This window comes from Ictalurus furcatus, chromosome 13 (assembly GCF_023375685.1).
Source record: "Ictalurus furcatus strain D&B chromosome 13, Billie_1.0, whole genome shotgun sequence".
Taxonomy (NCBI): domain Eukaryota; kingdom Metazoa; phylum Chordata; class Actinopteri; order Siluriformes; family Ictaluridae; genus Ictalurus; species Ictalurus furcatus.
The window spans coordinates 10,320,643-10,344,924 of NC_071267.1; the positions used below are offsets into that span (position 1 = coordinate 10,320,643).

General features: G+C 37.6%; 1 protein-coding gene and 1 long non-coding RNA gene across 10 annotated transcripts in view; one reads left to right on the forward strand and one right to left on the reverse strand.

Annotated features, from left to right (window-relative positions):
• The window catches only part of myocd (myocardin), a 103,341-nt gene that overhangs the window by 71,272 nt on the left and 7,787 nt on the right, over positions 1-24,282 (reverse strand). For 7 of the 8 annotated variants that reach the window (XM_053639123.1, XM_053639121.1, XM_053639122.1 and 4 more), the window contains exons 1-2: positions 13,957-14,360; positions 13,227-13,520 (exon numbers count right to left, since the gene is read on the reverse strand). The gene's annotated coding sequence lies outside the window, so the exon portion shown is untranslated. Of the gene's footprint in view, positions 1-13,226; positions 13,521-13,956; positions 14,361-24,282 lie in introns of those variants that run through there. The other variant, XM_053639117.1, reaches the window with a different exon arrangement.
• On the forward strand, positions 1,116-13,725 carry LOC128616540 (uncharacterized). 2 transcript variants are annotated; one of them, XR_008387455.1, is made up of 5 exons: positions 1,116-1,313; positions 1,381-1,437; positions 2,367-2,444; positions 13,385-13,488; positions 13,666-13,725. It is a non-coding gene; the product is annotated as an uncharacterized LOC128616540 (long non-coding RNA). The 2 variants fall into 2 exon arrangements; XR_008387454.1 differs by lacking the exon at positions 13,666-13,725 and having other exon boundaries at positions 13,385-13,513.

Consider the following 24,282-nt stretch of genomic DNA (forward strand, 5'->3'; position numbering starts at 1 on the left):
TTAAGCAGAGAGGAATGTTCCACCAGCTTACTCTGTTTCTCTTACTATAAACCACTGCAGAGGAATGGTTTTCTTCTCTGGACAACAAAGCTGAATATTGTACACTGTGTATGTGTGTTTAGATTACTGTCAGGCTCTTTATGATTACTGGAAAAGTTTGAGGAATCTAAACTTGTTTTCTCTCTCTCGCTCTCTCTCTCTCTCTCTCTCTCTCTCTCTCTCTCTGATGCTATCTCATCTTTGTACACTTCCAATAAATAATAAGCGAGAACTGTGTAACCTATTTAATGTAGATTCATTCATTCTATAATATACTGTACCATATTAATTGTGTACATTATTAAAAGTGGTGCATAAAGAGTTGTCACTGAAGCTGCACTTTTAGATCCGTACTAAATAATCAGAAAATATTGAAAAAAATCAAACCCAGAAAAGAAATTAGGAAAAGGTTTAGGAATGATATTTAACCTAGTGGTGAATAAACTGTGGTATCGGCCCTCCTGCTAAATGCATGGCTGCTAAATTCAAAATATTCAAACAATATGCAATTTTAAAAAAATTTCACACATTAATTTTAACCCTTAAACTCCCAGACGTACATACTTCATTCTTGTACAGGTACTTACATACCTTTATTATAACTTTAGCTCCTGAATGTGAGTAATGCGAGTAATGTGAGAACATGAACAAGAACAACACGTCATAAATTTTTTATCCATTTATAGTTACATTTAATGTTGTGGAACATCTGTTGAATAAATCACTGTGAGCTGTGCTGTTGCAGAAAAATAAATCAACACCTTCTGACCAGTCCGATTTGAGAATTCAAAAACACTGTGATACAAATGTAATAATGCCTCTACACAGTTATTTCCATATTGATTTTCTGCATTTAGTTATTTTCCAGTAACAGCACATCCCAAAGTGTTCAATTCCGCTTATACCACACATTTTATCCGTTTTTAGATGCGATTATTGTTGGGGAACGTGCATGGAACAAATTATTGTCAGAGCCGTGCTGTTATAGATTGTTTGACCAATCAGAATTCAGAATTCAGAGTTGTGGTATAAATATGTAATAGTGCCTATGCACCGTTATTTCTACATTTAGGGAAGAACCATGGGAACATTATGTGCAGACCAGTTAACTAACACACACACACACACACACACAGTTATGTTACATTTATAAATACATTTCTGGTAAAGGTTTTGGTGAAAATTCTGAAAAACATAAAAAGTAACATAAAAAAGAAACTATGACAACACTTATGTAAAATATGGATATACATCTATTATTAACACCAGAGAAGGTTAGTGGGATTTGTGCCAAATATATGTAGTGTGTTGTATGCCCTTATATTTTGTATTAATATTTAGGGTTCTACATGACAAAAAGGAACCTACGATCCTGAAAACAAGCAGGAAAACTCACAGGTAGCATGTTCTTATAAGACTGACTTTTTGTCCCTGATTAAAAGGCATGTAGAATATATTACAGTTGTGAAATATTACTCTGTGGTTTGGACTTGACACCAGTCATTAACTCCTTTGGGTAACATTTCATGCAGTAACACTGCAATTGCCAGTTCTATGTTCTAACCAAATAGGAGTTTCGGTGCCAGGAATCTAAAATGTGCTAAACCAAAACAGACATGGACCAAACAGAGTGTTTAGATCAGTGATATGGAGCTGCTGATACTGAAGAGTTTAAAGCTTTTGGAGCTTAGACATGGCAAAAGCCACCTCGTCCCGACAAGGAGTTGAGAGATGAACATAAGAGCTGAGAAATCTGACTGGAAAGCTGGAATGTAAAATGTCATTTTTCATATCTCCTGTTTTGACACGAAAAGCTTCAACATAGAAACACAATTTAAAAAGCTCGTGAAAACCTAAATATTAATTTAACTTGAATGTGCAAGACACAAATCGTGAGCTGCTGAGTGCGTTCAACTTTGTTTGTCTAAATCCGGTTGCCATGTGCATGAGAATATACAGCACAGTTTATGGAACAACAAATAAGTAAGGAATAAAACACGACGTGTGTGCTGTCATATGAAAAATAATCCACGAGGAGTTGGTGTGATGCAGCCTGATAAGAAGAAGAGTTACTGTTCGCACCCTTTAGTTGATTATTTTCCTATAACAGCACATCCTGGAATGTTTTATTCTTCTTACACCACAGCATCTTACCAGCAATTACAATTTTTCATTTATTACATTGTGCTTTTGTAGCCAGAATAGTTACATTTAATGGTGTGGAATGACCTTGAGACAAGTTAGTACCTGTCATCACTTACTTTTTCGTTATAGACGCTATAAACAGTCACTCACTCACTAGCCTTTTGTTTTTCTCTCTATTGAAGCCAACAAGACAAAAACACTGCTTGTCATGTAACCAAACCCTTCAATCCTGAAGACCTTCTCATGGTGGAAAACTTAAGGTACATTCACACATACAGTGATTTTTATAGCTGCAAGTTACCAGTCGCTGTACTATGAAGTCGTGAGTAGGCGGTCCTACTAATGGTTGCCATAGTAACACTTATCAGTGGGTGGCGCAACTTATCATTCCACTTTTGACAACAAACCAGTTTTCTTGCCACTGAAATGCAATATTCTGTAGGGAGAGCGTTTGTATATTAAATTCACCATTGTATGTATGCATCATATCCTATGAGATGAAGGAGAAGCAGTATGTGTTGTTTGGTATCTCTGCAAAAGCACCGGATTGTCTGGACTGGCAGGAAGCATGGCGGATCACATGCGCTCTACTGTCTTCACTCCCATTAGTAGTCGTTGTGAGTCAAGTCGCTCCAAATTTGCAAAAACAACAGAAAACTTCACCGTAGCAACAATTATGCGTATTCTTTGTGAAATAACAACACATTTTCCCTCTGTTTATTATTAGTTTTAGATTACGTAGATCCATACAAGTCCCTGCGAATGAGCTGTTACTACCGACACGATAAAGTATCAGAATGAGTGCATTAATATAAACCTGTGATTTGAGTTACAGCCGGAACTTCTTTCAGCGTCGCTGCTATAGAAAGTTAATCAGCATTATCTGACCAATCAGAATTGAGAATTCAACATTGCTGTGGTATAATTAGGAATAATATTGTGATTCAGATAATGCAGTATGATTAGAATGTTCACACAACTAACATCAGAGCAACAGGCCAACACAAACATTCAACTCATGAATAAGCCGGAGGAACCGTCATGGCGCACCATTATACTGGCAAGTTATGCAAGATGACATGTTATTTTGACATTATGAATGAGAAACATTCGAATAGCGAGTGGGAAATTATACACATCTTTGAACGTATCACTTTCTATAATGATCCGAATTCAGTTCAACATCTTTTTAGAGTTTGTGTATTTAACACTTGAACTAATGCTGTGGTTCCACACAGCGTGGTTCCAAGCTTTTATTATGTTAAGAGGCTGATATAAAATTCTGTCATTGGCCATCTTGTTTTATTAATCTCCTGAGCGTAAAGTGATAACAGGAAAGACGGAAAAAATTCCTGGCAAGTCAAAAACAAGGCAGAATGTAGTTTCATTTTCTTATTTGATTGCTGCTGAAATCCCCATTAGTATCACACTGACGGGTTTGTCTGTAGCATGGAAGTGATGGTGCTGCCTTTTTAGGCTGATGTCATCAGATAAGCAGGCTTGTTCCCATGTGATAAGAGCTCCTTAAAACAGTTCAGGGGAAATTACTGCAAAGAAACACTGTTTAGCTACACTTTTCTCTGATTACAGCATTTGTTTAGTAAAGCCGCGGAATGGAATGGGGGTGTGTACAATAATATATTTACTTCACACAGTATGTTCAAGACCTCTAACCCTGCCCATAACCCTAAACTTAATCTGTGCTTCTTTTGAAATAAATATTTTCATATGAATTCTTGCAGATTTAAGCATAACCATAAAAAGCAACGCTGCTTTCGAGTAAAACTCGTAACGTCATTTCTGACCTGCAACTAGGAAAAACAAAGGAAACGCCCCCTCAGCTCTGAATTCCTACTCAGAAAATTGGAACGGTTTCCTCAAACACATGTTCAGCAACGTCAAATCAACATGGCTGCTCATGGCATCGACAGTAAATACGGCAGCACTTCATTACTTTTAAATATGTTACATTGTATATAATTTAGTATTTGCTTTAGGTCAATCAACATATAGACATATTATCTTGTAAAATCTGTAACATACTGCATACAGACTATACAGTTTGCTCTTTTGAGGACGATGATACAGTATATGTCACTCATCACAGTTAGTTGGGGGTCATTCCTATCTTCCCAGTGTCCCAGTGTTCCCCAGTTAAATATTCTGTTAACACACATTAATTAAATGTTTCCAAAGGTTTTATGTAGTCAGGACTCATTTTCCCAGGGCCCCATTATGTTAATTACCTTTTAATGTTAAACACCAAAGACACATTTAAATGAATAACAACATACATTAGTTTAAAAAATATCCTTCATCCACTCTTGAAATTTATGAACATTATGACCTTGGAAAATTCACTAGGTTGCACATGCTGAACCCTTATTTGTAGCTGTTAGTTTACATTCATACATACATACATACATGTATCAACTCCATGTATGAACAATAGTGAAATGTATACACTAAACTGAAGAAATGCCATACTGTAGCCTATAAAACACAGTAAACGGTCATGAAAGGAACAAAATATTAAGCATTAACATGTCCCAGCTCTCACTTTAAATCATTATGTGCTGTATAAATATGGGGAACATATGACCCTGGGAACACTCTCCAGTTAGTTGGCTAGCTTGTTACTAACAAAGGATGAACATGGAGGTTGAGTTTTAAGTCAGTACAGCATAACACAATAATACAATAGTCACCAAGGCACCTGATGTTGAGTTTGTGGGAAAAAATACTTCAAATAACACTTCACATCCAGCCACCTGAATTTAGTCAATGTTTACTATTCAATTATGCTAATTAGCAAATGATGCTACTTGTATTTGATAAGTTAACTAGCCATACAATAACCAAAACATACTTAATAATATTAACATCATACTAATTTAAAAAAACATTCAGGATTATATTTGAGGTCAATCAAACAGTTGTAGTTTTAATATTTTATAAATATTTATGTAGAAATGTATCAAAGTTTTATGTTATGTGCTGTGTTGCGCTATGTGCCTTTTAGCTAATAGCTAACACGCTGGCAGCTAACAATGCGCTATGTAACATTAAAAAAAAAACACTGAAATTGAATGTGGAAGAGCAGGAAATTAGTGTTTGCTTGACTAAGGTTTTTTTTTTTTTTTTTACAGTATAATATAGACTATCACAACTATAGATTATACAGAGCTGGTTTCAGTCAATAAATATTGACGTCTACATCTACTCTCACTTACAGAGTACTTGAGGACATACAGTGGAGTCGAAAAATCTGAGGCCACTAGTGAAAATGCTTCTATTTGCAATTCTTTTCTAATTTTCATTACAACTTATATTATTGGCAACAACTTGAGTGAGACGTATTGAACTTTAGTAGTATTTGGTTTGTCCCCTTGGAGCACGGCGGCTGAGTGGTTAGCACGTTTGCCCCACACCACCTGGGTTCCCGCCGTGGCCCTGTGTGTGCGGAGTTCTCCCCGTGCTGCGGGGGTTTCCTCCGGGTACTCCGGTTTCCTTCCCTAGTCCAAAGACATGCATGGTAGGCTGATTGGCATGTCTGTAGTGTATGAATGGGTGTGTGTGTGATTGTGCCCTGTGATGGATTGGCACCCTGTCCAGGGTGTACCCCCTTGAACCCGAGGCTCCCCCCGACCCTGTAGCATAAGCAGTATAGAAAATGGATGGATAGATTGGTTTGTCCCCTTATTGCTGTAATGACAGTTTGCACTCGAGCTGACATGGATCCCACAAGTTTGTGCAAAATATTATGATCCAATTTAGATCAAAACCATTTGAACGTTGTTCAATTGAAGAAATTAGACACAAGGAGACTCTGACAAAGAAGTTAACATGATCAATATCACAAATATGCTTACATTTATATAGGGACCTAGAACTCATGCAGACTCTTGAATACTACATTTTCTAGATGTTGAATATTTACTTTCTTTGTTTGAAATATTTCAAAATTCTAAAACCTTCTGTTTATTTCAAATTTTAAATAAATAAATAAAAAATCCCAAGATTATCAATATGATCTCAGACTTCTGGACCCCACTGTAGTTCACAGTAATGGTACACTTTTGAGTAGAAATAAATCATATTGTTTTTACTTTTACTTTAGTTTAAAAAAAAAACAAAAAAACATTAAACTTTGCTAAAGTTTTTTAATTTTTTTTTTTTTTTTTATCACTGCTGCAGAGTACAAAATTTAAATAATAATAATGCCCCAGAAACTGTACTGAAATTAAAAGGCCATATGTGGGAATTTTAAATGATTCAATTTAATACGAAATCAAAATGAAGCAGTTTCCTGACGAAAGTCTAAGCTTCAGGCACCAACTGAAGCAATGTCTGAGACTGTTGAAACAGTTGAGGATCCCTGGCCCAAGTTATAATGCTGCACAGGAACAACGTGATATTGATATGCAAATTGTGCGTGTCTAAATCTGTGGCGATTTCGGCATTTCACAGCTCAAAATCCAACCTGCGTAAAATATACAGGGAAGCCATTAGCTAGCTAAGTGAGCTAGACTAGCTAGCCAGACCTTTTACTGTAGATGTTGTTAGATGTCATGGTGATGTTCAGTGCTACTTCAGCCTATTGGCAATGCTCAAGGTAATGAGTAAGGTGCATTTTTATTTACCGAACAGAGCAAGCTACAGAAACGGCAAAAGCGTTTGGCTAAGTTAAGTAGCCTGCTAATGTTAGCTTTCTTGTTGATAATGGAGGTTACTTCAGCATACAGTAGCTCACTAGATTAGAACATAATTGTTAAAAAAGGCATTGCTCAGATACAGAACATTTTCAGATTAGTTGTGTATTGACAGCTAATGTAGTAAACTAATATAAATTAACAATATAAATTAATGTAAATGTAAAAAAAATAATTAGTAATTACTTAAGTAGTTTTTTCTTATTTAATCTTATGGGGATTTTTTTTTTTATCACGACTTACTTTTACTCATGTGAATTATTACTACAGTAGCAGTATTTTTTACTTAAGTCTGTGGGTTTTGTACTTTTTTCCCCACCACTGGTCACTAAAAGAAATGGCCATGCAGTTGCTGGTTATCGTCACTCTGCTTTGCCAAGCCTGTAACGCAGACATTTTAATTTATTGCATGTTTCAGGGACAATTTTTCACTTTCATACTTATCTTCATTAAATAAAATACAGCTCACGAGGGGTCAGGTTGGGTGATTGGCTTTTGTAGTCACAAAAAATCTTGACCTTTCGCAAGATCTGTTTGCATAATGATCCAAGCACACACATGCTGGCCAAGAAAGAACCGAGCAGTTGTTTTGTCCAATTCTGTTCGGTCTCCTGAAATGACAGACCCATGTACAGGATATAAATAGCTTTATTTCTTATATAGTTCATTTAATAGAGATGAAAATACACTTGAATTAAAGCTGACATTCGCCGTCACAACATCATATTGGATCTGTCATGGTCTCATGTCAGATCCAGTGTGTACAGACAGATTTCCAGTGCTGTGTCTGATTGCTTTTTTTTTTTTTTTTGCTTGAAAACCAGACAGACTTTTCCTTTTTTTTTTCTAGCTTGGAAGAAAAGCTATTTGGAAGACACACAGAGAGCTCGCAGGTGCAGGTTCTGGTGTCTGACACGCTTTGAAGAGCATATACTGTGTGTACAGAAATTGGCATTTCACAAAGGATGTCAATCAACAGTGTTTTGCAGTATATCATAGCAATGTATGCATTTTTTTTCTCAGCATATATTTGAATAAAAGTCAGGGCCAGCCATTAGCATAAACAAACAGCAATAATAATAATAGTATAATGACACACTTAGCGTTCAACATCTGTATGGCTAATCAAAGGGGAAAAAATTTTGATAAGAGGTTTCAAAATGAAAATTGATAGTCTTGTTAATTGTTCTTCCTGTTGGGAATCATGATTGTTCCAAACCCCTGCAATCTGATGTTGTTTTATTCTGTGGTATGTGAACTTATGAATGACAGCAGTGTGCCAAAGCAATTTCAGAATGTCAAAAAAAAGACTTGGCATTCTGGATTGTAAAAGAAGGGGAAAGGAGAGAACGAAGGAAGAGACAAAACGGATAGAAAAAGGTTCATGGGCTAACAGCGGTTGTTAGACAGCTAGCCATTTGCCAGCTAGCTAGCAAGCCACAAAATGTCCGCTTTTTTATAGAATGAAATTTGTGCCAAAAGTATTGATTGTAACCTTTCAAGAAACGGACAAAACTATACAATGAGAAAGAAGAAAAACTCTCTGAAACTGAAAACAGTGAACTCAGTGGCAAAAATTTAACATGGTCTTCAAATAAGCAGCATTCTCTATTAACAGTTTTCTAATCATGGTTTATGAATGCGCTGCCAGAGACTGCGTTTACGCTTTCAAACGTTTTGTTTACGCTTCGCAACTTTACGTTCGCCATTCTGCCACAAATGTCTTGTATGGGCGGGGCTTCACAGCGATTTACTCTCATTGGCTAACGAGATTTGGATTGACAGCTCCCTGATCTGGAAGTAGAGATAGAATAGAATAGAAGACTTTTGGCACAAATTTAATTCCACACTTTTTTTTTTTTTTTTTTATTATATTAGCTTGTGCCAAAGCCTAAAGACAAGAAAATGGGCGGTGCTAATACGCAAATTAATTATTTTTTTTTGCTCACACACACAACCATACACAGTATGATAAAGTAAAAAAAAGTAGTAAAAAAGTAAAAATATATATATATATAATATATATTATGAAAATATAATATAAAGGATATAAAAGATAGATGGTAGAAAAGTATGGACTATATGAGGAATTAAGTGCAGGTATGTGCAGTTGTAGTGCAATACAATGCTGTGCAGCATGCAGCTGATGTAGCTGCAGGGAAATTGCTAACATACAGTATGTAATAAATATTTATAAATGCAGGATAATATGAATATACTGTATTAACAGGAATGTAGGGCTTCTCCTCTAAGAACTGATATTTTCCAGGACAATTTTGAGTTTATGTTTTCAGAATCTAGCAGGTGGGTTTTTTTTGCTACTATCTCTATATGAAGAATGTCCTAACCATTGTCTTTGACCCATGATGACCAGTATCATGAATTTGCTATTAAATTTTCAGTTATTATCTAGAATTACTTCACTACAAGTGAGCAACAGAGAAACCAAGTAGCATTTAACAGGAAATAAAGGCAATGAACCATGAGGTCATTTGTTGCCGCAACAGTTATTAATCCGAGCGACCACTGAATGGACATTGCCCTTAAGCAGAACAATGATGTCCAGGGTTAAATGAGTCATAGACTGCAGCGGCATCTCGAGCAATTAAAGTAACATTTTACAAAAATCCTCTTACCTATTTTTTTTAACATAATATCTGACACAGAAAAGATGCTGGGATGACTAATGTGTGACTCACCACCCAGTGATGATGATTAATATTACTAAAGCTCTTATCGCTTTGTGCAACTTACGACTATTTATATCGAATACCTAATGGTTCTGCATGCAAATGTCAAATGCAGCTTTCTTTGTAAAATGGTATTAGAGGACAAATTAACTGTTTTGCTGGTCCAGATGAGTGTACATGCTGTTTTTGCAAAATGCTGTTCGACTGGGTTATGTTAAGCCCTGTATTAAGCAGGATTGGATTTGATTCCTCAAACAATAAATCATTTTTGTCTTTGAAAAACCAGTAACACATTACCTTGCCTGTTGTATAAGGGCATCGAGTATGTATAAAACAATATGTGTTGACTTTTGTTTTCAGTGGCATGATGGTTTAGTGGTTCACCTCGCACCTTCGGGGTTACGTGTTTGAATCCCATTTCTACCCTGTGTGTGTGGAGTTTGCATGTTCTCCGTGTGCTTTGGGGGGTTTCATCCGGGTACTCCTAATTCCTCCCCCAGACCATGGACATGCGTTGTAAGTTGATTATACAAGAAATAAATGTCTTATTGGGTGCACGGTGGTTAGTGGTTAGCACTTTCACCTCACACCTCCAGGGTCGGGGGTTCGATTCCCACCGTGGCCCTGTGTGTGCGGAGTTTGCATGTTCTCCCCGTGCAGCGGGGGTTTCCTCCGGGTACTCCGGTTTCCTCCCCCAGTCCAAAGACATGCATGGTAGGCTGATTGGTATGTCCAAAGTGTCTGTAGTGTATGAATGGGTGTGTGAATGTGTATGTGATTGTGCCCTGCGATGGATTGGCACCCTGTCCAGGGTGTACCCTGCCTTATGCCCGATGCTCCCTGGGATAGGCTCCAGGTTCCCTGTGACCCTGAAGGAAGGATAAGTGGTATAGAAGATGGATGGATGGATAAATGTCTTATTTCTGCTATAAGGGGCAATATTAACTTCTGAGGCCAAGGGTGTACTTACTTTTTTCCACAGAAGAATATACTACTAAACATTTTTGGCAATGACTCAAATATCAAGCAGCGGGTAGCTTGATAACATGCAATATTGTTGGAGGAAGTATCACTATTGCTTAAAACAAGTAAAGTCTGCATGGCTTTAATCTAATGCTATGTAATGGAGGTGCAGTGCTATATTGTGTATCGACTGTGTTCTCATCAGTGTTTCAGATTTCTGATAATACTTCATTTCTGTCACTATCATACCATCTGAACATTGCATGATTGCATGTGTGTTTTCGTCTCAGTGACGACGGCAGCTCATTTTGTAAATATGTGAGGAGGCGAGCCAACACTGCTGCACATGTTTGTACTCCATGGTCACTGAATTGAAACTCACTATGAAGAGCATAGAAGCATGCATTTGAAATAAAATAAAATATGAACCTGTTATGCAAATGCAATTAGCAAACGAATGTCTCTCACGGCAACTACATGAGATAGAGAACATCTGCAGCATGCAATATCAACTGAAGAATGCATTGTTCGAGAAAGTCTAACTTAATTGCAGGGAATGGAAGGTTATACCTTCTGCTTTTACTCTTATGTGAAGAAACATCATGTAATAAACATTATTGCTTTCATGTTCTTATATATATATATCTCTTTTAAACTGCTCCTGCATGAAATGTAGCCTCTTTTCACATTTCACAATGTGGTTATTGTCATATTCCTCAACCAAAATATTTACAGCATATTTAGAGACTGCTAAATTGTTGCTGGACCACAGGCAGATGTTTAATGAGCGCACAGCATACCTGCGTAAATGATTTTAAACCATAAAGAAAAACTACTTACTTGTCACATTACCAACCATGTCAAGTGCTACAGACTTCAGGAAACACAAACGCACACATACAGTAGCAGCCAGGTTACTTACGCTAGACGCCATGAAACACACAATTTCTCTGGCTTTGGGATGAACTGCTGTGAGATCACATTTGGACTTGTGTGTGTGTGTGTGTGTGTGTGTGTGTAAAATACTTAAAGGTGTTCAGTCCTCAAAAGAATTCAATCCTTAAACCAACTCAAACCAAGCAGGCCTTGAGGAATCAATAATGATAACAATGTATTAAGTAGAAGAATGTTACAAACATATGGCTTGGCTTCATCCGAACTTCTTTGTTCAATACCTTATATTTAAAGTCCACTCTGAATGCTCTACTTTTTTCTATAGTGCCTCTTTCAAATGTCTTATACCATAGGGCTTTGGAATTCTCGATTCTGATTGGTCAGAAGGTGTTGTTTAAGTAAGGAATAACACACAACAGGCATGAAGTGCAGTTGGTGGCAGGGTGGCAGATTATTTTCGTACTGCATGGTCTGGAGTGTGTTATTCCGCTTATACCACAACAATTTGCCCATGATTACAATGTTTCATTTATTAATGAACATCATATTGCACATTTTAACACATAAAATTTAATGTTGTGCAATGTCCAAGAGACAAATTAGTTTCTGTTATCACTTACTGAAATGAACGGTCATTCCCTCACCATCATCTCTTTTTTCTTTCTCTCTCTCTTTAAAAAAAAAACTCTTTAAAAAGCTTCTCAGGTTACCAAGAAACCAAAAATCATAAACTCCTCTGTCCCGAAGACTTTCCCTTGCTGGGAAATGTTGCAAAGCAGTGTGACTGTTACAAAGTGCTAACATTCGAGGCTCTTTCCATAAAAGCCTCATAAATATCTCCTAATAAAAAACATCACCCTGTCAACAGTGATACATTTTTCATTGTTAAACAACAACACATTAAAAAGAAGAAAAAAAAACCCAACTGTTTATTATTATCTTAGATTATATGGAGTGTGCCTGAATATGAGCTGTTACTATAGAAACGAGCAAGCTCACTTTAACCTATCGTTCATATTACAGCCAGGACTGCTGTTCGAGCCGTGCTGTTATGCAAAATCAATGCACACCTTCTGACCAATCAGATTCAAGAATTCAACCTTGCTGTAGTATAATTTTGTAGGACTGTGGGGCTCACTTCTCGGACACTAGTTCAGACTGCAAGGCAAATCACAGGTTTATAGTAATGCCCTCGTTCGAATTCTTTAACGTTTCCATAGTAACAACTTACTCAGGGACTTGTATGTAAGGAGTTTCCAGTGTCAAAGCTTTGTAAGAATCCATGGTTAAGCTACTCCTTTAAGACACAGGAAAGTCTTCAGGATGGAGGGCTTTGTGGTTTCTTGGTAACATCTGCTTTTTTTTTTTTTTTTTTGCATTATTATTAATTTCAAGAAAGAAAAAAAGAGGATGTGAGGGAGGGACTATTTATAGCTGCGTAACAACACTAACAACAGGTACTACCTTGTTTTAAGACCTTTCCTTGATTGTATGGAACTATAAATGTATAGAAAGTATGTCATTTTTTAATCAATAAAAATTGCTAGCATGGACAAATTACTATAGTATAAGAGGAATAAAATAATTTCGGATATGCTGTAATAGGACAGTAATCAACTTCAGGGTTATTCGTGGACATCATGAATATTTTCCTATAACAGCAAGCCAAATTGTGTTTGATTCCTCAATTGAAACCTCAGTACACTTGAGGCATTTTTTATCTCAAAAGCTCTTTGATGTAGCAATGGAAACTGATTAAATCGAAGTGATGTAGGTGTCATACCTGGGAAATTTCACCGAAACTTGCTTGCACTGCGGGTCATTGCTTCGGGAACGGACACTCACACGGCTGCTTGGTGTGTGTTGCTCTTCAGCTTAGGGCGAGAATGTGGTCTAGAGTGGTGATGTGATTAAGCTTTTCTTCTCCTGCCTGTCTTTCAGTGCTCTTAAGACTCCCGGTTCTCCACAAACACTCTGACACACCAAATTTCTTCAGCAACTGTCTTAGGACTACAGCCATGTCATCACAAATCCTGCATCATCAGGTAGAAAAGGTCGACTGGACAAAGATACATTTCTGTAGAGATAGCAAAAAAAGGGGGGGGGGGTGATTTGCTTTTAGGAACTTTGTGAGTGTGAGTGCATGCTGATAGATTATAGCACTAATGTGCATTTTCCATGAGGTAAAATAATAAAGTATATTATTTGACTGCGGATTAAAGCTCAACGTGGGAATGCACATGTTTTGCCAGCGAGTCTGCATCTGCATAAGTGAAACATTATTTCATCAGAATGTCATATTTGTCATGGTGAGTGAAACAGAGAAATACGTCATTACCACAGACTGGAGCATTTCAAATAATGTATGTATATATATATATATATATATATATATATATATATATATATATATATATATATATATATATATATATATATATATATATATATTAATAAAAGCATTATAATGCTGAAACTCTTAATGGATAAATAAACCGTAGCATGTAACTTACAAGTGGAATCTCGCAGGCAAGAAAGGTCCACTGTGTGTTTCCTTATCTCAGCTTCCCTACTAGTATACGAGCACACATACATGTACTGGGTGTGTGTGTGTGTGTGTGTGTGTGTGTTGCATTTAGCGCGTATGATAAAGAGGAAATGTATGACAGTGTACAAAGGGAAGTGGTAAAAAAGTGACATTCATTTCATTGTTGTCAACACTCTTAGCAGGCATCTTTAGCTGAAGAAAGAGCAAACAATACACTGTACATCATATTTATATTTATTTTACATGAGCATTTATTCTTCAGTTGGGGCTTACAGATGATGCAGAATCCAATTTAAGCATATACTGTATCTATTAGAGGACATACCATAGCTTGTCAAAAGTTTGCCAACGCCCTGCCTTTATTCTTTATTTTTCATTTTTACTCACTTATTTTCAGTCTCAAACACAGCTCAGAGCGAAAGAGGACAGTTCTATATTTCTGACCTGAAATTAACTTAGTAGTTACTTCGTACCTAACCGTAGAACTTAGTAGAACCTCTCTGAGAAGAAGAAAAAACCTCTTCATATGAATGAAATATGAAGAAACTATCTGAAGCACTTATAAGAAAGGAAAGACAACAAGACATGCTGTTATAGGAAAATAATCAAGGACAGAGTGGTGTGATGTGCCCTGTAGCAAAGCAGACTTATTGTTACCACGTTACAGGTTGATTATTTTTCTATAATAGCATGTCCTGAAGTCTTGTACTACAGCAATTTGCAAACTCTAACATACATCTAATCCATCCATCCATTTTCCATAGCGCTTATCCTACACAGGGTTGCGTGGGAGCCTCAACCTGGATGGTGCCAACACATTGCAGGGCACAATTGCACACACATTCACACACCCATTAACACACTACGGACAATTCGGAAATGCCAATCAGCCGAGAACGCATGTCTTTGGACTGGGGGAGGAAACCAGAGTACGCGGAGGAAACCCTTGAACATGCACACAGTGAAGAGGCAGGAATCAAAACCCCAGCCCTAGAGGTGTGAGGTAAACATGCTAACCACGTTCCCTCAACTCTGACATAGTCTTATTCATGCAAGCCCAAGTTCCTGTTATCGCTTAGTACGTCATAACAGCTATAAACAGTCGTTCCCTCATCTGCCTCTCTTTGTGCTTTCATTTGACATAAATGAGACAAAATATGCAGCTTATCATGTTATCGGAAAAAAAAACGCAAAGCCATCTGTCATGAAAACTTTCCTGGGGTCGAAAAAAGTAAAAGTTACAGCTTTAAATGTGACTGCTTTCCTGACACTGGAGACTCCTTTCAAAAATCTCCTTACAGAAAAATATGTTTACCGTATCAACAATTATACATTAAAAAAAAAATCAGTTCATGTGGAGCATCTGCCGTACAAGTCCCAGTGTTAGTTGTTAGTATAGAAATTATAACGTATTCGAACAAGCATATTAATACAAACCTAGCAGCTGGAACGACTGTCAGAGTTGGCTGTTGTAGAAAATGAATCAACACCTTCAGACCAATCAGAATGGAGAATTCAACAGTGCTGTTGTATAAGCATGATTTTTTAAAATGGTTTAAAAAGATTTTTGTCATGAATTGAGACTGCTTTATAAGATTTTATCTGACAATTCTGTCATTTTAAAGCTGTCTAATCTTAAGGAAGGCCTAAAAAATAAAAAAAAAATAATAAAGAATGACAAAGGAAAATCAATGCTTTGGTGTAAAATTTCTCAGATATTTCATTTATAACATTCACTCTCTCTTTTTTAAAAAAAAAAAATAACTCTGGTTCAGCTTTAGTATCATATATTTATTATTTTAATCATTTTCAGATGACAAGTGTAAAGGCTGCAGTGGAATAATAGTATGACAAGTGTGTGCAGAGGGAAGTGTTTGTGTTCTTACCATTTTAGACTGCGTTTATGACAAGGTCATCAAGTTAGCATTAGCATCAGTTTTTATAGGTGCAACTTGTGCATGTTGACATTTGCAAACCTCTGCATTACATCTCCTCGCTTAAAAATGAAAGAGCACTCAGCCTCAAACTCAGTGCTGACGTCATCAGAGCTTTGTACCTAAATGACCTGTCGCCTCATAAACATCCTCTTCATCACTGTTCGTTTCGTTTGCTTTTGTCAGGGCAACCAAGCAGGTCATTTAAGTTAAAAGTGAAGATGAGTCCTCTTCCCAAAATAGCTGCTTCTCAGCCTAATGGCTATGCTTTTCAGTGATATTCACCCCGGAATAGACCTTTCTCAGCTTTATTCTGATTTTCACTGAAATCAGAGACAAAACAACATTGTTACTTCAACTCTCAGGAATTTATGGGCGATAACTCAAAGGCACAAAGCCCCTGGAGGATCCGTGAGGCCACTGGAGACGCTGCGAAAGAGAGATAGAGCAACAAACAAGCTTGCGCGTGCTGCATGCAGCTCACACATATCCTGATCTTCTACTCTTATAGTCAGCTATGAAGTGACACTTGCATTCCTCAGGTCGGCTGTTTCACACACAGACCACTCAAAGAGATTTGTATGCATTTATATTTAGCTCTGGAATGCGGCAGATTTTAAATGATGAATCATTTGGGTAGCCTTCGATTTCTCTAAAGTATTATGCATTTAACTTTGGCTCTGTATATAGTGTCCGTGTCCTGTTCTGAGTCACATTCTCACCCTCTTTCTCATTAATAGACGCGCCATCAGCTTGGGTAAAAATATTTTAGACTTGGTCTGTGTGAGTACTCGATTCTGATTGGCTGGAAAGTGTGCATTCAAACCGTATAATGCGCAGGTAGTTCCAGTCAGTTAAATCACCATTCTAAATGCTGCCTATAAACAGTTATAACCATAGTAACATACAGTTCCAGTTGCATGCGGTAGTTAAACTCACAGCTTCATTATTAGTAGAGATGCGGCACAGACACAGGAAATTTACACACGTGCGATCTCTCTCATCGCACTATTTTATCTCGGTAATGGTTTAAAGCGGGTAGAATTCTTGCTCTAACGACCCGTGTATAAAATAACGAACGGAAATTAGCTGTTATTTTTATCCTTTCAGTCAAATTTTGCAATGCAAACATCAAGGATTGCTTTAATTTATCAATGCTGGCAAGTGACCGTTGTATAAGCAGGATAATCCAAGGCTAGGTGTGTGCTACACTCCGCTTCGCATCGGGGGGTTCTTTGAATCCAAGTCGTGCATTAAAATCGCATAATGCACAACTAGACATGGATTATCCCTTACGTATTCATACTAGGGATGTAGCTAAATATGAAAACATTATTCATACTGAACAGATAATGTGTTTTCTAAACAAATACAAATACAGATTTGAATAGGAGGAGGCATTATAATGATTTTTTTTTTTTTTTTAAAGAAAGTTTGCCAGAAAGGTTCATAGTGCATCTAGTTGAGAATAAATTTGTGCATCAGGACTGGGATCCCACTCCCGATAAAAAACACTAACTCATGTGAGTGAGAGAATTTTTCATTTGGGTGAGTGAGTGCTCAAATAAAGACAACGGTCATTAACATGAACATGCAGCACTCCTTAGTAACTGCCTGGTCAAGGTCACGGTGGTTTAAATTAGGCTGCTAGTTTGTTTATATTTTGTGAAATAGAACCAACTAAGTTAATGAAATAATACTGATGTAAGTACTAACAAAAATAATAACTTTGTGATTGAAAAAAAACAGTTCCATCTCAAGTGATGTAGCTGAGGCTGAAGAACTGTCAACTGACATTTCTACCCAGATGAGGATGGGTTCCCTTTTGAGTCTGGTTCCTCTCGAGGTTTCTTCCTCATATCATCTTAGGGAGTTTTCCCCTCACCACCGTCACCACCGGCTTGCTCATTAGGGATACATTTACACATTTAAAATCTGTATCCTGTGTTTATTTGTTTCTGTAAAGCTGCTTTGAGACAATGTCCACTGTTAAAAGCGATATACAAATAAAACTGAATTTAAATTGATTTGAATTTCTACTTCTGTGATTTTCCAATGTTTTCTAGTGTTTCTGGGGGTGTAGTGGTAGAGTTCATATTGAATTAAATCTGTCTGGTTTAGGCCACGCCCATTTCAGGTTTAAATCTGGATACAGATACAGATATGAATAAACTTGCAGTTGTCTCTGGTCGGATCTTTCAGTTCACTTTTAACATTATCTAAAAAAAAAAAGACTGTTAATTATTTTCTGATGTAATTCCAATAAATTTCCTTCCATTTTCATTTTCTTTTTTAATGAAAAATATTTATACGGCTGATACGAGACAGGGATTTGTCATGGTGAACGTACATAATCCACTCCTAGTCACAAAATAATCAAATCATCGTTGCGAAATGTCTCACGGCATGCTTCGTGCTGCAGGTCTTATTCACATTATGTGAAATAAATGGTGTTTATTAATAGAAGAAAAGCATTTGACTGAAACCAAACGTCATGAAAGAGCTTGTTTATGCAGTTAAACATACTATTAGCAGTGTAGCAAATGCAATCACTCAGCATATGTGAATAAACAATGAAGTAACAGAGGGTTGGTGCATACCAGCATTAACTGTGCTTTGTTCAACAAATTAGGAAAAGTATAGATTCTGACATTCGCTTAGGATTTGTGGATGAGGCTCGAACACAAATCCAATAACAGGCAACGAAGTAAAACTCACAAGACCATACAAAATAGGATTGTGTCTGTGACTGAGATTGGAAGAGCTATAGCTCACAGACACGCGCTGCCAGAGACGTCGCCGTGTTGCTATCAGGTCTCCTTGTTATACGCATGCAGCTGCTTTGCATTAACCCAAACTCACGTTTTAATTTGAAAACGTTGGTCTATAGGCTTGTTTCAATATGTATTTCATGATACATGATCAGATACGAACAGTATGAGCAACTTTTTAACTGAATTCTAACTTCATTTACTTGATTTAGATAACTGAATGAAATTACAGATTACGTTCATAGTCCAGCACATACTCCATATTTGATTAAGCCATTAAAAGGCTGTTCATAAAATTACGAGGCATGTAGCTTCACTTTCGACCAAATAAATAAATAAATAGCCAAAATATGGTTCTTCAGTTTGCCTTAAAGTTTACATGTATAAACCATTTAATCCTTGAGAGACCAGCTTTTTTGAGAGCTTTGCTACTCAACATGTGGACTATAACTGTCATGCATTCCATAAACTGGGGCTAGTCAACAACCTATTAGGGTTTGAAAAACCACTTTAAGGTGCACAGACCTCATAGGAATAGCAAAGAATCTTTTGCTTTCAAAAGGTTCTTTTGTCAACACTTGTAAGAGTTTAGCGAGCCTGTTTTACATTTGATCTGCACATTGTTCCCTGACATTTCCCCAATTTTTCTATTCAGTGAGCAGTGCTTATTGACTATGAGTGTAAACCGTTAGCTACAATTGAGGTCATAGGTTTACGCACACCTTGCAGAATCTGCAAAATGTTCATAATTTTTTTTTTTCTTTTAAATAAAAGAAATAGAGGGATCATAAAAATTGCATTTTGATGATCGGTATAAATTTGTATTAGTTTTCTTTTTTTTTTTTTCATTTAGTACCGCCCTTCAGAAGATACATAAGATATTTACATGTTTCCAAGAAGACGTAATAACAATTTACACCGATCATACTGTTAAAAAGTTTACACCCCCCTGGCTTTTAATGTCTCATCTTGCTTTATTGAGCATCAGTGAATGTTTGCACCTTTTGTAATAGTTGTGTACGAGTCCCTCAGTGGTCCTCAGTGTGAAAAAAAGGATCTAAATATCATATAGTTGCTGTTGGAAAGGGGTCCAATGTGCAGAAGATGCTTGAAAAGTAAAGAATGTGCAGGACCTGGAGGATTTATCTGAAGAACAGTGGGGCTATCACAAAACATAAACACATCATGTCAGTGATCATCCAGGTAACGAACCAGAGTATTAAGAATCAAGCGTATGTAAATGTTTGAACTGGTTCATTTGTGTAAATTTAGTTATTATTGTAATTCATCCACCCACCAGTGGGAGCCCTCGCCCGAATGCTGATCACGGACATGTGCCTCACACTCACTTCCTGTTTGCTACCCTATATAAACATGCCATTTCCATTTCACCATTGCAAAGTATTGTTAGTTTTCTGCATTACCGAGCCATTTTCCATTACCTGCTGTCTATGCTTCATGTTATGACCACTGTTTTGTGGATTTAACGATTTCTTTGGATTGGCCATTGTTTTGTTTGCCTGGTTGGACTGTCTTTTGGTTTACCGACTTTATCTGCCTGCACCTCGACTACATCTCTCTGCTTGCCAATTTGGATTGTTTGTTTGTGTGTTTCAATAAACTGCCTGCACATGGATCCTAACACCGTCTACATGGCTAGTTCGTCACAGAATACTTTGACTACTGCAGATCCAATGGAAGTTTCCCAACTCCGGGCTGCATTTGCACACCAATCGTGTTAAAGGGGGTTATCAAGACCAGTTGCGTGACCTATGAGGCGCTAATGAGCATTTGACCCACTACATTCGCTTACTGCCGACTCATCCCGCTAAACCGGTAAGTTTTGCACTACCTGACCTGTTGTAAATGCAGCAGAACCATCGATCAGTGGCGGATTATGCAATCCAGTTCAAGACTTTAGCGGCTCAAAACAGGTGGAATAATGAGGCGCTAAAGACTTTTCTATGAGGGCCTGAACCACGAAATCAAAACTGAACTCACATGCAAGAGTGAGGAATCCAATCTCTCAGAATTCATTACTATGGCAATCAAGATGGACAATCTGCTCTGTAATGGCCCACGACCCAAGACTCGCACCAACCCACAGTCTTCAGCCTAGCATTCCTGGAATTTCCTGAACCCATGCAAACTGCATATGCTTGGGTCTCCATAGAGGAATGCCAGCATCAACAGAAAGAAAAGCTCTGCTACTACTATCGTAAACCAGATCATCCCAATGCTTCCTGTCCACACAAGAAATCTAGCCCACCAGAGTCAGTACGGAAAGTAAGTACCACGAATTGTTAGCCCTCCACTCACCAGTAATGAAGTGTCCATTAATGAGAGCTTCAAATGTGTTACAGCATTAGTGGATTCTGGAGCTGCTGTAAACCTTATTCACCAAGATCTGGTACAAGAACTCAGTATACCCTCAGCAAAATGTATTATCCCTTCCATCCATGTCACCACTGTCAACAACGCTCCCATTAGTTCTGGCATAACACAACAAACTGCTCCAGTAACACTCAAGATTGGATTATTTCATGTTGAACACCTCTATCTATATGTCATAAACTCTCCAAAACAAGCTATCATCTTGGGGCATCCCTGGCTAGCTATTCACAATTCGTAAGTCTCCTGGAACCAAGGTGAGTGCACACAATGTTCAGGTTTCTGTCAGGAACATTGTCTTTATGTCACTGTTGACCTACCATGTTTAACCACCAGCATAGAAAGCCCTGATGTCCAAGCTGAAACGTAGATCCCTGCTGATTATGATGAGTTTGCTGAAGTGTTCAGTAAGACCAAAGCCACCCAACTTCTACCTCATCGTCCTTGGGACTGTGACATTGAACTGTTACGCAACATGGCTTCAGCGAAAAGTGGCTATGGAAACCTATATTGAAGAGGCTTTGGCCTCTGGTTTCATTTGTCCAGCCACCTCTCCTGTAGCAGTGGGCTTGTTCTTTGTGGAAAAGAAAGATGGAGAACTATGCTCATGCATTGACTACTGAGGTTTGAACTCAGTCACAGTCAAATATTGCTACCCACTGCCACTTGTCCCTTCAGCTCTAGAACAACTCCGTGAGTCATGAATTTATACCAAATTGTATCTAAGAAGTGCATACAACTTTATTAGGATCAGAGAAGGGCATGAGTGGAAGACGGCATTTAGCACCACTATGGGGTTCTATGAATATCTGGTCATGCCATATGGGTTGGCTAACACACCAGCAGTCTTTCTGTCCTTCATCAACGAGATGTTCAGGGATCTACTGAATCACTGTGTAGTGGCATACATCGATGACATCCTCATCTACTCACAGAGCAAGGAGGAACATCTCAAGCATGTGAAGACAGTCCTGGCACATCTCCAGAAACACCAACTGTATATCAAGGCAAAAAAATGTGAGTTTCATACCACCCATACATTCCTTGGGTACAATATCAGCCACCAGTTGTGGAGATGGACATTGCTAAGGTCACTCCAGTCATGGAATGGCCAAGACCAAGCGTTGTGAGGGAATTGCAATGATTACTGGGCTTCGTTAATATCGTTTCATCTGCAACTATGTCATCATCGCAGCCCCACTCTCGTCACTACTGAAGGGCAAGTCCTCCAAGTTACCATGGAATGATACAGCCAACCATGCCTGCCGTCTATGCTTCATGCTATGACCACTGTTTTGTGGATTTATCGATTCTTTGGATTACCCATTGTTTTGTTTGCCTGGTTGGACTGTATTTTGGTTTTTTGACTTTATCTGCACCTAGACTATGTCTCTCTGCCTGCCGAGTTTGATTGTTTGTTTGTGTGTTTCTATAAATTTCCTGCATATAGATTATAACACCATCTCCATGGCTAGTTCAACACAATTATTGTGTCTTTGTCTATATGTAAACGTCTGTTATGTGATATTAGCTTATTTACAGCAGTACTAAAATAAAAAACAAAATGCAGTTTTTAATGATCCCTCTTATGTTTTTTTTTTTAATTATTAACATTTTGCAGATTCTGCAAGGCTTATGCAAATGTAAATTTTTGAGCACAACTGTATGCTATGATTTCTATGTTGATTGGCAGTCTTAAGCATTAATAGTAATAAATGAACAAACAGTCCATTTAAGAACATACCTTGTTCTATAAGGGTTCTTCTCTTTTATAATAGGAATAGCCTTTATGATTTTGTAGAGTTCATTATCCAGGAAGTCCCTGTATGCGGACAATGTGGGTGATCCCTTACAAAAATCTAGTATACTTTAGTACATATTGTAAGTGTGCTATAAGTGCATTAAGTACACATACACTCACCAGACACTTTAATAAGAACACCTGTACATCTGCACATTCGTGCAACTGTCCAGTCATCCAATCAGATGGCAGCAGTGCAACCTGAGTTTCAGTTAATGTTTACATCAAACGCCAGAATGGTACTAGTGGCATGGTTGTTGGTGTCAGATGGGCTGGTCTGAGTATTTTAGAAACTGCTGATTTCCTGGGATTTTTACACACAACGTTCTCTGAAACTTTCACAAGAATGTGCGAAAAACAAAAAGCGAGTGGGAGTTCTCTGCACAAAACCGGCTTGTTGATGAGAGACAAGGAGAATGGCCAGACTAGTTCGAGCTGACAGGAAGTCTACCTTTTTACAGTACTAGGTGTATCCTGGAGGCTATCCCAGGGAACTCGGGGCATAAGGCGGGAGACCCCCTGGAGGGGTACCAACCCATAACAGGGCACAATCTCACACACACTATGGACAATTTTTAAATGCCAATCAATGCATGTCTTTGGAGGAAACTGGAGTACCCGGAGGAAACCCCCAAAGCACAGGGAGAACATGCAAACTCTGTGCACAGTGAGCGGAGGCAGGAATTAAACCCCCAACTGTACCACTAATTCTAATTCCTTTCACAGTTAAAATAAAGAGGTAGAACTACTCACCATTATCATTACTAATACACTAAAATAGTGCACATACAAAAAACCACCACGATGCAGTTTTGCTCATGATCAGTAACATAGGGGCTGAGTGAGGGGGACAGAAGTTATTTTAGTTTTTGTGGTTCATCACCACCTGTACATCACCTCTAACAAATACAGTCATCCAACTCAAACTGGACGAAAGAAAAGGGCAGAAGAAACTAATTCAGTAATCTATTAACTGAAAAACAAAATGAACACTCAAGTAATAAACGAATAATTCAGTATTTAATCTACTCAAGTACATTTAAAAGTAAACTAATGCTGTAATCGTCTTACACTTAGTGTACTTCTCTTCAAGTATACTTATACACGCTAATATACAATATTTAATGTTTACTGTAAGTGTACTTAACACTGTGTACTTCTCTTGAAGTAGTAAATGTGGTAGTATATCAAATGTAAACTGTAAGTGTACTTCTCTCTGATATATAGACTACTAAGACTGTGGTAAATTTGTGGTAAACCTGAATGATTTTTTTTTTCTTTTCTTGTGGTAGCATTGTTAATACAGTGAGGGGAAACTGTGGTAAATATTGTGGTACGCAGCCAGTGTAGTAGGGTGTCTTTTTAGAGTCTGTAAATGAAATGAGTTTAGATTT